Source organism: Ochotona princeps, chromosome 8, assembly GCF_030435755.1.
Source record: "Ochotona princeps isolate mOchPri1 chromosome 8, mOchPri1.hap1, whole genome shotgun sequence".
NCBI lineage: Eukaryota > Metazoa > Chordata > Mammalia > Lagomorpha > Ochotonidae > Ochotona > Ochotona princeps.
Window position 1 is genome coordinate 56,233,020 of NC_080839.1, and position 15,475 is coordinate 56,248,494.

The 15,475-nt window shown below is 40.2% G+C and overlaps 1 pseudogene; it reads right to left on the minus strand.

The window, feature by feature from the left end:
- Nucleotides 1–2,174: 2,174 nt before the first annotated feature.
- Nucleotides 2,175–4,240, minus strand: LOC131480898 (large ribosomal subunit protein eL29-like; annotated as a pseudogene).
- Between the last annotated feature and the right edge of the window lie 11,235 nt (nucleotides 4,241–15,475).

Consider the following 15,475-nt stretch of genomic DNA (forward strand, 5'->3'; position numbering starts at 1 on the left):
GCAGTTCTCCCCATGGTTGGAGTTCTAAGTCCAGTGGTTCAGTTGGATAAGGGTCCCCAAAGACACCTTATCTGAGGTGACCCCAGACCTGACTCCTGTGTGTGCTAGCCAGTACAGGGTCCTACTCCGTCTGTCACCCACATCGGCCTACACACACACTGGTGTTGCAGTTGCTGCGTCAGTTCTATCTTCAGCCCCATCTCTTACACAAATGAATGGATGCTGTGGCTCAGCCCAACCCTGCACACCATACACTCAGCCCTCATGTACACCAGTGGAAACTTGAGCCCAGCTGGAGTGACCCCCAGTAGCTCCCACCAGGCCTGCCCCAGCCCTGGTTGCTGTGTATACAAACACTGAGTGGAGCATGCAGCATACTGGTTCGATCTGTTCCGTATCCCATTCAGCTTTTGTGCACATTGATGGCTGTTGCAATCTAGTTCAACCTACACGTTTTTTAACTTTTATTTATTTTTATTGGAAAAGCAGATTTACAAAGAGAAGGAAAGACAGAGAGAAAGATCTTCCATCCACTGGTTCACTCACCAAGTGGCCACAAGAACTGGAATTAAGCTGATCTGAAGCCAGGAGCTTCTTCTGGGTCTTCCATGGGGGTGCAGGGTCCCAAGGCCATCCTCTACTGCTTTCCCAGGCCACAAGCAGGGAGCAGAATGGGAAGTGAAATATCAGGACTAGAACTTGCTCCCATATGAGATCTCAGTACATGCAAGGCAAGGACTTTAGCTGCTAGATTGCCACGCTGGGCCCAGCCCATTACTGTTGGCTGGCAGATGCTACCGCCTGTCTAGCCAGTCTCGCCCCAGCCCTGATTCTCATGCTTACTGGTGGGAGATGCAGACCCATCAGAGAGGTGCCCACAGTTACACTAGTAGACCCATTCCCAGTCCCAGATCTCATACTTTGTAGGTTGTTCTGCACTCTAGCTTGTCAGGACTTGTCCCCATTCTCAGCACTTGCCAGTTGATGCTGTGGCAAAGCCCAACCAACCTGTACTTACTCTGGCTCAAGCATGTGCCAGTAGATATAGTTGCTTAGCCTAGCCTGGCCCTTCCCCTTAATCAGCTTACATGCAGGTCAATGGGGGTTGTAACCCTGCCTAGCCTGGTTTGCCCCCAGTCCCAGTTCTCTGACTTACCAGCAGGAGCAGTGGTCTGAGTGTGAGTGCATGAGTCAGAGTGTGAGTGCATGGAGTCCTCTCTTCCCCACTAGTGGGATTGCCCCACCCTCTGGTTTCATGTTCCCTGGTAGGTACTGTGGCCCAGTGTGGCAAGGCCTGTCCCACTTAGCATTTGCTGGTGGGTACTATAGCATGGCCTGGCCCAGTCTGCCCCCAGTCCCACTCATGCTAATAATGGATGCTACAGCTTAGCCCAGCCTGGGCTGCCCCCAGTCCCAACCGTACTGCGAACTGGCTGGTGTTACAGCCCAAGCTGGCTTGTCCTGTACCCCATCCTGGTTCTCATATCTGCCAGTGGGTGCTATGAACTGGCCCAACCTGGTCTGCCCCAGTCCCACAAGACCTGACCCACATGTATGCCAGCAAGTATTGTAACCTGTCGTGGCCTGGGCTATTTTCAGTCTTGATTCTTGCACTCACCTGCAGGGACTGAATCCTAACAGAGAAGTTCTCCAAGATCCTCTATCAGGTTATCTCCCTGTGGCAGATCTCATGCATATGAGTGAGTCCCTGCCCAGCCTCATTTGGCCCATCCCTTGTCCTGGAAGGAACAGCGGCCTTGCCCAACCAGCTCACACCTGTTTGAGCTCTTACCATTGGGTACTACAGCCTTGCCCTGCCTGGCCCACCCTCCAGACCCAGCTCTTGTGTGGTTCAGTGGGTGCTGAGACCTAGTCCACACTGTCTTGCATCACCATCGCTCTTGCAAGTACTAGAAGGTGCTGGAATCTAGTACAGTCTGGCACACCCCATACCCAGTCCACCCATGCTGGGGGACATTGCAATCATGTCCATCCCAGTTTGTTCACTAACATGTTGTTTAATTTCCATGTATTTGTAAATGTGCTGTTGCTTCTATTGTTGATTCCTGGTAGTATTTCTTTGTGATCTGAGAGGATATGTGGTATGATATCAATATTTTTAAATTTACTTGGGCTTCATTTTTGTTCTAATATATGATCTATCCTAAAATGTTTCACATGCTGATGAGACCAATGTGTATACTGTAGCTGATGGGTGAAATGTCCATTTGAACATCTGTAAAATCCATTTGCTCATGATGTGGTCCATCTCTGGTGTAGCCGTATTGATTTTCTGTCTGAGTGATCTGGTCGTGATGGCAATAGGATGTGGAAGCACCCTCTTACTATTGTATGGGAGTCTATTTCTCTCATTAGTTGTAATGGCATTTGCTGAACTTATCTGGGTGGGCTTGTGTTGAGTGTATATAAAGTATGATACCTCTTCTGGTTAAATTGATCTTTTTATCAGTATGCAATTCCTTTGTCTCTTCTGGTAACTTTTTATTTAAAGTCTATTTTGTCTGATAAATGAGTTCCCTCCTGCCTGGTTTTGGTTTCCATTTGCCAGATGTTGTCTCTTCTTGGTCCTCCACTTTCAGGCTATGTGTATCTATTTGTGAAGTGACTTTCTTTAGCCACAGATAAATGTGTCTTGGATTTTATCCATGCAGCCAACCTAAACCTTCCAGCTCTGGAAATTAATCCACTCACTTTCAAGGATAGTATTGATAAATTAGTGCTAACACCTGTTAACTGACTGGTTACTAATTGTACTTGCTCTGTTGCAAATTTGTTAATGTGTTTTCAAGATGTTTATTTCTAATGTAGGATTTCCTTCAGAATTTTGTGTAATGCAATTTGTCAATAATTAATTCTCTCAGTTCTTGTTAAATGAGGAATATTTTTTTCTCTCCTTTACTCCTATGTTTTTGCTTCACTGGATATAATATTCTTGGTTGGAAATTTTTTGAAAATATCATCCTACCACTCCCTTCTGGTCTAGAAGGCTTCTGCTGAGAAAACTGCTGTTAGTCTAACTGGTTTTCCTTTCTATGTAACTTGATACTTCTACCATTTTTAAGATTCTCTCCTTTTCTTTCACTTTCAATAATTTGGCTGTAATTTTGCCTTGGAAAAGCTATATTTGGTGCTGGAGTGAGAAACAAAAAAAAAATTAGAGTGAGAGACTTCACCAAAAAACATTGGAGTGAGAGACAGAAAAAGTATGACCTAATGAGCAGCTTATGACTGTATGTCCTATTTGTCATGTCACCAGAACAGAAGTTGAAGTTTGTTTGAATTTGTCAATACCTTAAAATAAGAATATGAATCTATTTGAATATGCCTTTAGTAAAAGAATAATGGTGTCATAATAACTCAGGCAATAAGTAGCTTAGAAATGATTTTCTAGAGGCCAGTATTGTGGCACAGTGGGATAAGCCCTTGCCTGCACGGCTGGCATCTCATATGAGCATCAGTTTGAGTCTCAGATTCTTCGTTTCTAATCCAGCTGCCAGGCAATGCACTTAGAAAGTAACAAAAGATGGCCCAAGTGGTTTTTTTCTCCCGTCTCAGGTTTATTTGTACAAACGACACAGGAGGACAGCAGCCCAGGGGTCACATCAGTCCTTTTGTCCCTGCAGTAGCCGGCAGAGGCTGTCACTACTGAGCCTTTGTGGGGGCTGGGAATCTTTGGGAGAAGGCTGAGCTGGAGCAGGTGCTGCAGGTGCAGCCTGGGCTGGGGCTTTGGCTTGGGCTGGGGCTTTGGCTTGGTCTGGGACTTGGCTTCACCTTGACCTTTCCCTTGTTCTGAGGCTCAGTCTTGGCCTTTGCCTGGGTCAGCCTGACACCGTTGGCCATGCGGGCACGAGTATGCTTCCCAAGCTTGGAGTGGGCAATGTAGGTGAGTTGATGGAGCTTGCGGCTGACTCCCTTGGGGATGGTGGGCCTTACTTCCTTGGTTGTGACCATGGCCTTGATGGCCTCGGCCTGTGCACTCATGACCTTAGGGTTGTTGGCCTGCATCTTTTTCAGGCTCTTCTTGTTGTGCTGCTTGGCAAAGTGCGTGTTTCTCAGGAACTTGGGGTCCTCCCCTTTAAGAGATTCATATCTTTGTGATCAGGGCTTCTTGAAGTCATTTCTGTGCCACTTTCGGGACTGGTTGTGTGTGATATGGTTCTTGGAGTTGGCCATGTCTACACCATAACCCGCGGCTGCCAAAGCCTCTAGGACCGGAAGAAGAAGAAAAGATGGCCCAAGTTTTGTACTACTTCTGCCCACGTGGGTATGCAGATGGAGTCATAGGCTCCTGGCTTCAGCCTGGTACAGCTGTGCCACTGCAGCCATTATAGTGCAATAAGGTAAACCAGCAGATGGAAGATCTCTGTCTTTTCAGTAAATAAATGAATAATCATAAAAGAAATGATTTTCTAATTTCCAAACTAAAAATGCACATATATTGTATTATTAATTTAATCATTTAATCACATGTTCAGTCATTCATTAATTAATCAGTAAGTGTTTATTGAAGACCCACCATATACCAGGCACTATATTAGGCTCTGCAAATGTGCCATTTAACAAAACAAAATCCTTACTCTCCACTAGGGGGAGCTCATATTCCAGATGTGAGAAAGGGACAGTAAACCAATCCATGCGTATTTTAAAAACAAAGTTTTAATTGAATGGTATGAAGAAAAGTAAGACAAGGTGAAGAAATTAGAAACTGGAAGAGTGTTTGCAGAGAGCAAGGAAGTTATGAAAAAAAGTGACACTTGCGGTGAGAATGCAGTAAGAGAGCAAGCAATGCAATCTATGAGGGTGTTGGGCTCACCCCGGGGCCAGCTCGCTGGCATGGACAGAAGCTAACGAAGCCCAGGAAGGTAAGGCCTTGTCATAAAGACTTGATTTCATTTAGAGTGAGACTGAAAGATGCCATAGGGCTCAGAAAAGAAGGATTATGATGTAGTTTAGGATTTAAAGACACCATCCTCATTATTGCGTAGAGAAGGGAGTAAAGGCAAAGATAGGATCAGGGATCCTGGGTGGGAGGCTCTGATTGTTCCGGTGATAGATGATGTGGTTGGACTGGGTGTTGGTAGGAAATAACTGCTTTGTGCAGCTCAGTACACAAAAGGTGGGTCTGTCTTTAATTGCATGTAATTTCTAATCCTGGAGGGATCTAGTGCCACCTAATTAACTATGCCAGGATAGATGCTATTAGCCAAGGCCTCTTACAATGGAAAACACAGGCTAATTAAAATAGAATTTATTATATGGGTTACTTTTATATCGCAAAATCTAGACATGGCTGTGTTATTACTGAGAGTCCTGGCTATAAATTAGGATGACTTCATGAGGCAGAGCCTCCTGTAATATTGAAGAGTTGATGGGACTCTATTTAGAGCTGAGCTATGCAGAACGCTAATCTTTTTCAGTGATGGCTTGATTTTCCACCCCCTGTTTACATCACTGGATTGCTTTGTGGCAAGAGGCATGAACAGAAACAAATGTAACTTTATGCCTAACAATGCAAGGCAACAACTGCATATAAACAAAGCTCAGCCCAGCTCGTGGGGACCTTCTGTAATTGTTGGAAATGACAACTGAGTGATGAATTTTAGCTTTAAAAATGAACACATCCAAATGCTTAGGATACCACAGTGAATTACATGACTCTGAATAACCCTCCAAATCAGCTTACTCTTCTAATTTACTGCCAGCGCGTGCCTTGGGTTAAACTTGCTTCCTTTCTCCCCTCCATCTCTCTGCTCTGTTTTGAAGTTTACTTCAATACAATGTTCGGGTATTATTTTCTCCCTAGCATCCCCCAAACTCACTTGTTAGTTGATGTGGGAGAATTTATTTCTCTTTAAAAACTAAAACAAAAAAGAAGTGTTTGATCCAGGGAAATGTGTGCTCTTGTGAAGAGCAATCTTTTTTCTTTGATTGATTTTCAGTTACAACAAATACAGAGGGAAATGTACCGATGTCAGTGAACTGCACAACTTAATGAATTTCATCAATGCGTGTGTCGTGTAACTATTGTGCAAACCAAGAGGCGATGTCGCCACAATCTCCCGAACAACCCATTTTGCATCTCACTAAAACACAGTTCTAGTCCATGCCCCACTGACAGACGTCATACAGGCCTCTGTCTCCAGAGCTAATCCTGTTTTCAAACTTCCTACCAATGGTATCACATCCCCTGGGTTCTTTCTTAACTGGCTCCATTTACTCAACAAGCTGTACAGCAGAAGTTCACTTTTTCCCTCTGTGCTCATTATTTTACCATGTAAATATACCACTAATTATTCATTTGTTGTGCCATGGATGGGCTTTGGTAGTTTCCAGCTTTGTCCTGTTGTCGGTAGAGATGCTGCGAATGTTCTTATACATGTGTTTTGGCGAACAGAAGTAACTGTTTACGTTGACTGTATTGCACTGAAGGTGTTGAATTGCTGCACTAAAGCACATCTGTATACTGATTCGTTTTTGCATCTAACAAGAGTGGTTTACACCAATGGACAAAGAATAAATCAGTGCCAGAAAGACAATAGTGTTTGATGATTGGTTCGATAGAATATTTAATGAAATTACCTAGTATTATTTGCTTAGTTATTATTCAGCTCATTATAAAATAGTGCATGAATGGTGGGAATATAAAAGGCACAGCAATATGGAGAACAGTCTGGAGATTTCTCGAAAACATGAAAAATAGAATTACTTCATAATCTAGAAGTCCCCCTTCTGGGTATGTAGCCAAGACAGTTGAAAATAGGATCTTGTTATTCATAATTGAGAGGTTGGAGCAACTCAGTGTCCATCAACCAATGAATGGAAAAACAAAAGCATACACATTAGTGGAATATTATTCTGTCTTGAAAAAAATCGTTATAAAATGGCTGAGGCTTAGAGACATAGTAAGTAAAATAAATCAATTCAACAACAACAAAAAAGAAAAGAAATAGTCCATTTCCATTGACATGAAATATATAAATCAGTCAAACTCTTAGATAAAGTGGAGTAGTCATTACAGAGATCTATTGGTCATAAATGTTGTTGCACTGTATACTTAAAATGGCTAAAATGGCTTAAAGAGAGGTGTTTTTTAAAGAGATTTATTTTTTTTAGAAAGGAGGAAAAACGAAAGCAGAGACAGAGAGGGATCCCAAGTGGCCACAACAGCCTTCCACGTGGGTTTCCCATATGGGTGCAGGATCCCAAGCTTTGGGCCATCCTCTGCTGCTTTCCCAGACCATTAGCAGGGAGCTGGAACCAAAGTGGAACAGCTGGGACTTAAATCAGTGACCATATTGGTTGCTGGCACTGCAATCAGACGACTAGCCTGCTCAATAGAGGTTATTTCAAGGAAAAACAAGAACAACACCTCATAGCTAACGAAAATATTTCCCTCTTATTTCTGGCAAACAGATCTTTAAAAAATGGAAAGCAGCTCTATTCCTTTGTCACTGCATGAATGGTTTGTGGGAAATAAGAATGTTGAGATTGAGTCCATAGGTTAAAAGAGGGGGGATGGGCTGGAAACCATCACTACAAAAAGAATTTACAAGTACAAGACGGTTATTTTCTACTTCGGTGTGGTTACATAAAGTTATTTTTGTACTTCGGATATTAGCCTGAAACAACACCTGAAGTCACAATGACTTGGAAATGGCCTCGGTGAAGCATTCAGTCCATGCCCTAGAAGGCTACAGATTGTCCACGGATATGATAGCAGCTGTTCTGTGTGACGGGCCTGTCCCTACGAAACAAGTGTCACCTCCAGAGATCAGTAACTGCCTGTAGCTCCTGGTGTGGGCATCAGGCCTTTCTCAGAAAAGCCGCAGCTTTAGTGAGGCATCATACCTTTCCCAAAAATGGTCATGAATTTAGGTAAGCCAGAGAACGTCATAGGCATGCAATCTGTTGATGAATGACTGGCTTTCTAGCCAAGAATATTATTGACTCTTAGTTGTCCTAATTTGAGCTTCCTGACCTGACCTTACCTGAAAATAGAATAAGTTATTCGGATGCTCAGGGTCACTATTTATTGTTGTGGACTTTGCAAATTTGTTTTTATGTCTATTAAGGCTTGAGGCTTTGGGTTAGCCTTAGATGGTCCTTGACCTTGGACCACATGCAGCTCACCTTGCCATAGGGCTTACAGTCTGATTTTAGAATAAAAGATTGGAAAGCTGCTTCCATTCTGCTGTTGCTTAAGCAGACCCAAATATAACATTGTAATGCTTAAAAATTAAGAAGTGTTTTTTTTTTTTATTGGAATTCTACTTTTCAATAAAGCAGGTAAATTGTAGTATTATCCATTTTCCATTTAGTCTGAAAAAAAATGTGGTTTTTTTTCCTATGGATTTTTTTTTCCCTTCTTCCAGCCTTCCTTTCATACCTTCTCCCCCTCCTTCATTGCTTCTTTTTTGTTGTTGTTGTTGAGTTAAACCAGTGGGGGATAAAGTCCTGTTTGGACTGAAGAGTTAGACAAAACCAAGTTGGCTTTCACTAGTCGTTTAAGCAGGGAATCTCTAAGCTTCTCAGTGCACCTGTTTTTTCTCTTGCATGATAAAGACGCAAATAGTCTATCCCTCAGAATTACTATGATGATCTCATGAGACCTTTTGTGCCTGGACTATAGTAAGCATTCAACAAATGTTAACCACTTACATAATATGAATATGCTGGGACCGCACAACTTGAGCAGCTGCAGAGACAATACTTTGAAGTAAAGAAAAAAGCTCATAAGATAGAATTTCTGCACATGATGAGAAAAGCATTGAAGAAGATCTTAAAACATCTTGCATTAGATACACATGCAAGAAGTGAGGAGTGGCAAGCTATAATCTAACCAATGGGACAAAACTAAGATCATCGCATTAAAGTGACAGAAATTAGTTCAAGTTATAAACCATAACAAGGACATTTTTCTAATCGTGAGTGAGATTTATATTGGTAAGACTGACTGAAGAGATATATCTTTTAGTTATATGGGAGAGCAGATAAGTGTTGAGCTTAAAGATCACCTGGTCCAACTCATTTTCTAGATTAGGAGAATGGGTTCTAGATCATTAAGTGACTTGCCTTAGGTTACACATCTGGTGGCAGGGACTGATTAGAACTTTGAGTCTCCTGGTTGGAGCCCAGGCGTCATCCTTCCAAGGCATACAGCATTTGAAGTGTGACAAGGAGGAGAATTTGCATGCTAGAATGAGAATAGCTTTGCATTCAGAACAGGGATCATTTTTCACACTTGGAATTCAAAGCATCTGAAAACGGACATCATTATTGCTGTTCTACAACTGTAAAAACCCAAAGATGGGTTGTAGGCTTCTCAGCTTGTACATATTATGCCCATGCAAGCTGAAATGCTAACCTGCCACATAAGCCTGCTCCTGGTGTTACTTTCTGGTGCCTACTTCCTTATTCATTGTCTCCACTGTTTCCTCCCTATCAAATGTGAAAACCACAAAAATTATTCTCCTGCCTTCTTTCCCTCCCGTGCCCTCCCCCCATGCTCCTTCCCATCTGTTTCTCTCCAGCTCCCCTTCTTTCCATCCTTGCTACCTTCTTTCCTTCTTTCGTTTTATTAACAAGAGAATTCAAAACTTTAATTCCACAGTGCCTAGTATTTATCTGTCTACCAATGAATATTTTTGAATGAATGAACCAAACAACGGTGCTCCAGGTTCCTCCCACTATCACTTAGGATGAGGGATGAATTTTAGTCATATGTTTAGGCTCTGATTGTGAAGCTTCTGCTGTATGTTGGCCAATTCCAAGCTCTGCACCCTTGGATACAAGCAGCAGTTGTTGGGTCAACACGTTGTGTTCCAAAACACAAGCTGTAGAATATATTCCTTGTTCCACTGAAGACTGATAGGAAAGAGCATAAAAGAAGATTGGACTCACCATATTCCAGAAAGATGACTTCAGATCCTGACATTGTTGATGCCTCACTTATGAATAGAACCCCACCTACATATTCACTGTAAGTCCACATAGGGTCTGCCTCCAGTGAACTCATCCAACCACCATGAATAAAGTTAATTTGTCCTTCAGTCTTGGTGTGTGAGGTTTCTTTTAGCCCGAATTTGTACCTGATGTTCATCAGCATCCTTGGCCAGCATCTACAGAGTGTTTAATTACTGTTGTCACAAAGATTTGGATGATAAAACAGCTTTAGCCCTGTGCTTTGTTCCCTTAGGCAAAATAGTCCCCCTGGTCCACACCCTGTGTGAGTCAACACATTATACAGAGCTGCTGTAATTCCTGACTCCCAGATGTTTTCTATAGGATCTTACAGGATTCCCCAGTGGGGTCAGAAGCATTCAACTTGATGCAGTCATCTTGCCACATGGTGTGTTTGCCCTTCCTGGCTCTGGATGCCTTCTCAGATTTCATACCACTATGGAAGTCATGCCAAAGACACGCTCAATGTGAACATCTCCTCTGACATAGGCCAGGGAGAAATGATCAAGTTACTGCATGACCTTGTTATTGGCAACCGCACTATTCATGAGCCCCTCAGAGTGTATATTGTGTTTTCAGTTTTCACCCAGCAAGATCAACAGTGTCATCACCAACTATAGTTGAAATGAGCTGATGGACATTTGGAAATTAAACATCTGTTGGCTGAGATGGACCAGTAACTTAGTAACATGTTGCTTGTGGTGATAAGGAGGGAAAGAAAACATTGGCAAGTGCTTCCATCTCATGGGGACATTTTAGTGTCTTCTGCTTCATCTTTGTTGAGTTGTGTTGTCAGCTACAGGCTGTGGAAGTTAGAAGGAAAGATTATGATAGCTATATGGAAGTGAATAGCAATCAGTACCTACGGCACAAGCTGCTGTATGCACATAATAGGTCAGGACTTCCAATGGCTACACTCATTGTCACACGTACAAGGCAAATCCCTTTTTATCAAACCCTTAAACATAAAGACCTTTCATTATGACTCGTAGAAAAGATAATTATAATTGGGATGGGCCTTCTGTAAGATGTTTTAGGCTCTAAATATCCCCAGAGACAATTGAAGTAGGTGAAGGCAGTTCCTATAATGCTTATTTAGAAAATAAGTTTTTGTGTCTTTAGTGTGCTGGGACAGTATCTGTGAAGGACCAGATGTGGCTTTTGTGTCTTTGGTGGGGTTAGTCTACTTTAACCCTGTTTCCCTGTCACAGTGTTTCATCTCACATCTTTTCCTGCACATAAGGGGATCTGAAGTATAGGGTTCACCAATGGGACTTTCACATGGACAGAAGACAAATATGACTCACTATTCTTTTGCCTGGACTCCCTAAAGTGCCACAAATTTAGATTCTTCTGCAGGTCATCAGGCTGTAGACTTAACATCGGAAGTCTCAACAAATGTTTTCCAAGTAGCTTGTTATCGGAGGAAACGTCAGCTGAGTCAGGAGCATTGTTCCTCTGTGGACTTGAGCAGTGAGATATTTAATTAGAGTGAATAGCTGAAGCAGGACTAAGATGGCTTTTCCCTGGGGACCCATGTTTAAGGCAAAACCAGAAATGCTCACGCAATGACTTTCTTCCTAAAAATTCAGAACACTTCAAAAATCCCCCTTAATTGTACTCTTACCATAACTCAGAAGCCTAGGAATCTTGCGGAACAAATTTTTGTTTATGTATGTCAACACTCCTTTTATAGCAACTAATAGTCATGAAAACAACTGAATATCTATTGCATACCACCACCAACTATTTTTGAGGGTACCACATGCAAAAATTCATGCTTGGAGAGGAAAATATTTAGGGATATTTGGGGACATGAAAATAATCATCTCACTAAGTCTCCCAATCTATAGTTTCAATGTTTCAGCACTGCATATTTCTACCCGCTTTATCTTGTATACAGAAATTTGATTTTGAAGTCTTTCATTGTAGTGAGTTTGCATCTTTTCATCAGTACTGCTCTATGAAAATGTAGATATTTGTAACTCATTTTCAAATTGAATTGGAGTCTTTAAAAAATGTATGTAATTTCTTGCATTTCATGATGTAGATTTAGGAGCACAGCATGGCTTCTCATCCCACCCTCCCTCCTGCCTGCATTGTTCCTACACCCTCTTCCTTCCTTATATATTTTTTTTCTTAATTTTTTTTTATAATGGCATATTTTCATTTTATTTTGTAATCACAGTCTTAACACTCTAGTAGGTAAAGATACCAACAGAAAGTAGGGAAAAATAACTACTATCTCACAGGAGTACAAAGAGTAATCAGACTTACTCCTATAGGTGATATTTTGAAAGATTTATTTATTTTTATAGGAAAGGCAGACTTATAAAGAGATGAAGAGACTGAGAGAGATATTTTCTATCCACTGGTTTACTCCTCAAATGGCATCAAAGGTGGAGCTGGGCTGGTCTGAAGCCAGGAGCTTGGAACTTCTTCCAGGTTCCCCACATGGGTGCAGAGCCCAAGGAATTGAGCCATCTTCTGCTGTTTTCCCAGGCCATAAGCAGGGAACTGGATCAGAAGTGGAGCAGCTGGGACACAAACCGGTGCTCATCAGGAATGCTGGTGCTTTGAAGGCTTAGTTTTTATGCGAGCACACTGGCCCATATTATATTTTTTACATGTATTAATTATCACAGAACAAGGAAAACATGATATTTGTTAGGGACTGGCTTTTTTCAATAAACATAATGGTTTCCAATTGGATCCCTTTAGTTGAAAAATTCTATTCTTTTTTATGGCGTAGTAGTAGTCCACAGTACATACATACCATATTTTCTTTATCCAAACATCCATTGATGGTCATCTGGGTTGAATTGAACTGAAGTAGACATGAGGATACAGTTATCTCATGTGCTGATTTTATTTCATTTGGGTAATTCCCAGGAGTGGGAAGGTAGAGTCACATGGTATATCTATTTTCATTTTTTTTTAGGAATCTCTGTATTGTCTTTTGTAATAGTTGTTGTAGTTTACATTTCTAAAAACAGCAGATTAGAGTACTTTTTTGTCCCACATCTTTGATAAGTATTTATTGTTCTCTATCTGTATGATAGCCATCCTAACTGGGGTGAGGGGAAACCTCATCATGATATCTGTTTACAAGTCCCTGACAGTTAGTGAACATTTTTTCATTTGTCTGTTGGCCATTTGAATTTCATCCTTTGAAATAATGCATGTTAATGTCTTTTATTAATTACAGTCTGTAACACTGTAAAGCAGCATTATGTGGTCAAACTTTTTGTTATAGGAATGATCTCTACACTATGTTAACTAACTTAACTAATTTTAATTAAAATCTCAATTTCTTAGTCACATTAACCTCATTTCCAATGCCCAATATCCATATGTAACTATGACTACTGAATTGAACAGCATGGTTATATGTTCATTTATTTATCTTATTTAGGTTTTTTTTTTTACTTGCATTCTCTCTTGTCTGACATCAAAGTCTTGATCTCTGTTTTCCTTTTATTTAATTTTAACTAGTACAACTTTGCCCAACCTTTTATTTTTAACCTTTCTGAATCACGTTGCTTTAAGAAAGTCTGTTGAACAGAGCCTAGAATTGAATTCTGCTTTTTATCTTAGACTTGCTAAGCCCATTATGTTTATTAATATAACCTCTGTGTTTGCGCTCTTATTTTATTTTTTGCACATATATAAATATTAGAAGTTCGTTCTCTTGTGAGAAAATATCTGGTGATTTCATACTTTGAGCAAAATTAAATTAGCTTTCATCTTTCTTCTCTCTCCTCTTCTCCACTTTCCAATTTTAGTCAATATTATCTTTCATGGTGTTTGTGTTTGTCAGCAAGAAACGATATCCTCTGGCTCCAACCTTCTACTCATGACGCAGTGGGTGTTCTTATTCTAATTACTCCTATTCTCTCCCTCATTTTTCCCTTCAACATTTTATTATGAAATTTCTGAAACCTACAGTAATGTGGAAAGAAACTTACAGTGAACACCTGTGTACTCACCACCCTGACACTGTCAAAAACATGTTAATTGATTTGCTTTTTCAGGTTGTATTCCTCTAACAATCCTATTCATCTGTTATTCCATCTCAGTTGTTGTGTAGTTCAAATTTCTCATTTTAGCACAATAACCCTCAAATACACATACCACTAACTAAAGTCCAAGATTTCATGTGTTTTTCTTTGGATGTAAAATTCACACAATACAAATTTTAAGAGTACATATGCCAGTTATGAAAAATGGATACACATGTCTAATTCAAACCTCTTACAAGATATAGTATCACCCACAAGTTCCCTAGTATACTTTCCAAGCAGTTCCCTTTCCCTGAGAGGCAAACTTTTGATTTTTTTTTTCCATTATAAAGAAAGTTTTATCTGCTTCAGAACATCACAGGAATAGAATTGCAGAGTAGGTATCATTTTATTTTAGGCTTCTTTCATTCAATATAAATTTTTTAAAAATTAAATCATGTGTGCTTGTACAATAATTTAGTCCTTTTATTTACTGGATAATATTTCATTTTAAGAACATATGTCAATGTGTTGCATATTCTCTGATTAAAGGACATTTGGACTGTTTCCAATTTGGCACTTTTGTAAGTAACCCCTATGGACATTATTATACAGGTATTTTTGTGAGCTATGATCTTATTATCTTTGGTCAACCATTAGGAGTAGAATAACTATTGGGTCATGGGGGGTACATATCTAATTTATAAGAAATTTTTAAGCTATTTCCCAAATTGATTGCTCTATTTTATTTCAACACTAAGACTGTGTAGGAGTGTCCATCAATACATATCCTTGCAAATATTTAGTGTTGTCCTTCCTTTAAAATTTTAGCCATTTTACTAGACATATTGTACTATCTTGTGGTTCTAGTTTTCTTTTGGCTGACAACTAATAATGTGGAGCATTCTTCATTTGTTTATTAGTTACTTGTCTATCTTATTTTATGAAGCATGTATTATAATTTTCGCAATCTAAGATTAGGCTATTACTACGTTTTAAACTTATTTGTTGATTTGTTCTAATATGTTTGATTCCAGCTCTTTGACAGAGTCCTATCTGGTGAATATTTTCTTTTAGTCTGTGGCTTGCTCATTCATTTTCCTGCAGTAAGTTTGGATGACAGAACTTTGAAAGTCATTGGCCACTTAAAAATGTTGTAGTTACTGCTTCCAGTGACTTGAGAAACTTCTACCATCCCCAAGTCATGAAGAAATTATCTTTGTTCTCTTTACTTGCTCGTATTAACTTTTACAGTTTGGCCTATGATAGTATTGTCTTCCTTCTCTACTGTATTTTGTTAAAATTTCTATTATATTTTGTTAGATGTGTTAGCTTTATAACAATAGAGCATGTCACAGCATTTGCATGTTATTTTTACCTTTATCTCCAAATCTATGTTAGTCCTAGACCTAAATATGTTTATGTTCACTACTAGTTCTTTTGGCCAGTGTTTCCCCAGTCATCTTCTGGTTGAGGAAAGATTTTTCTCCAGG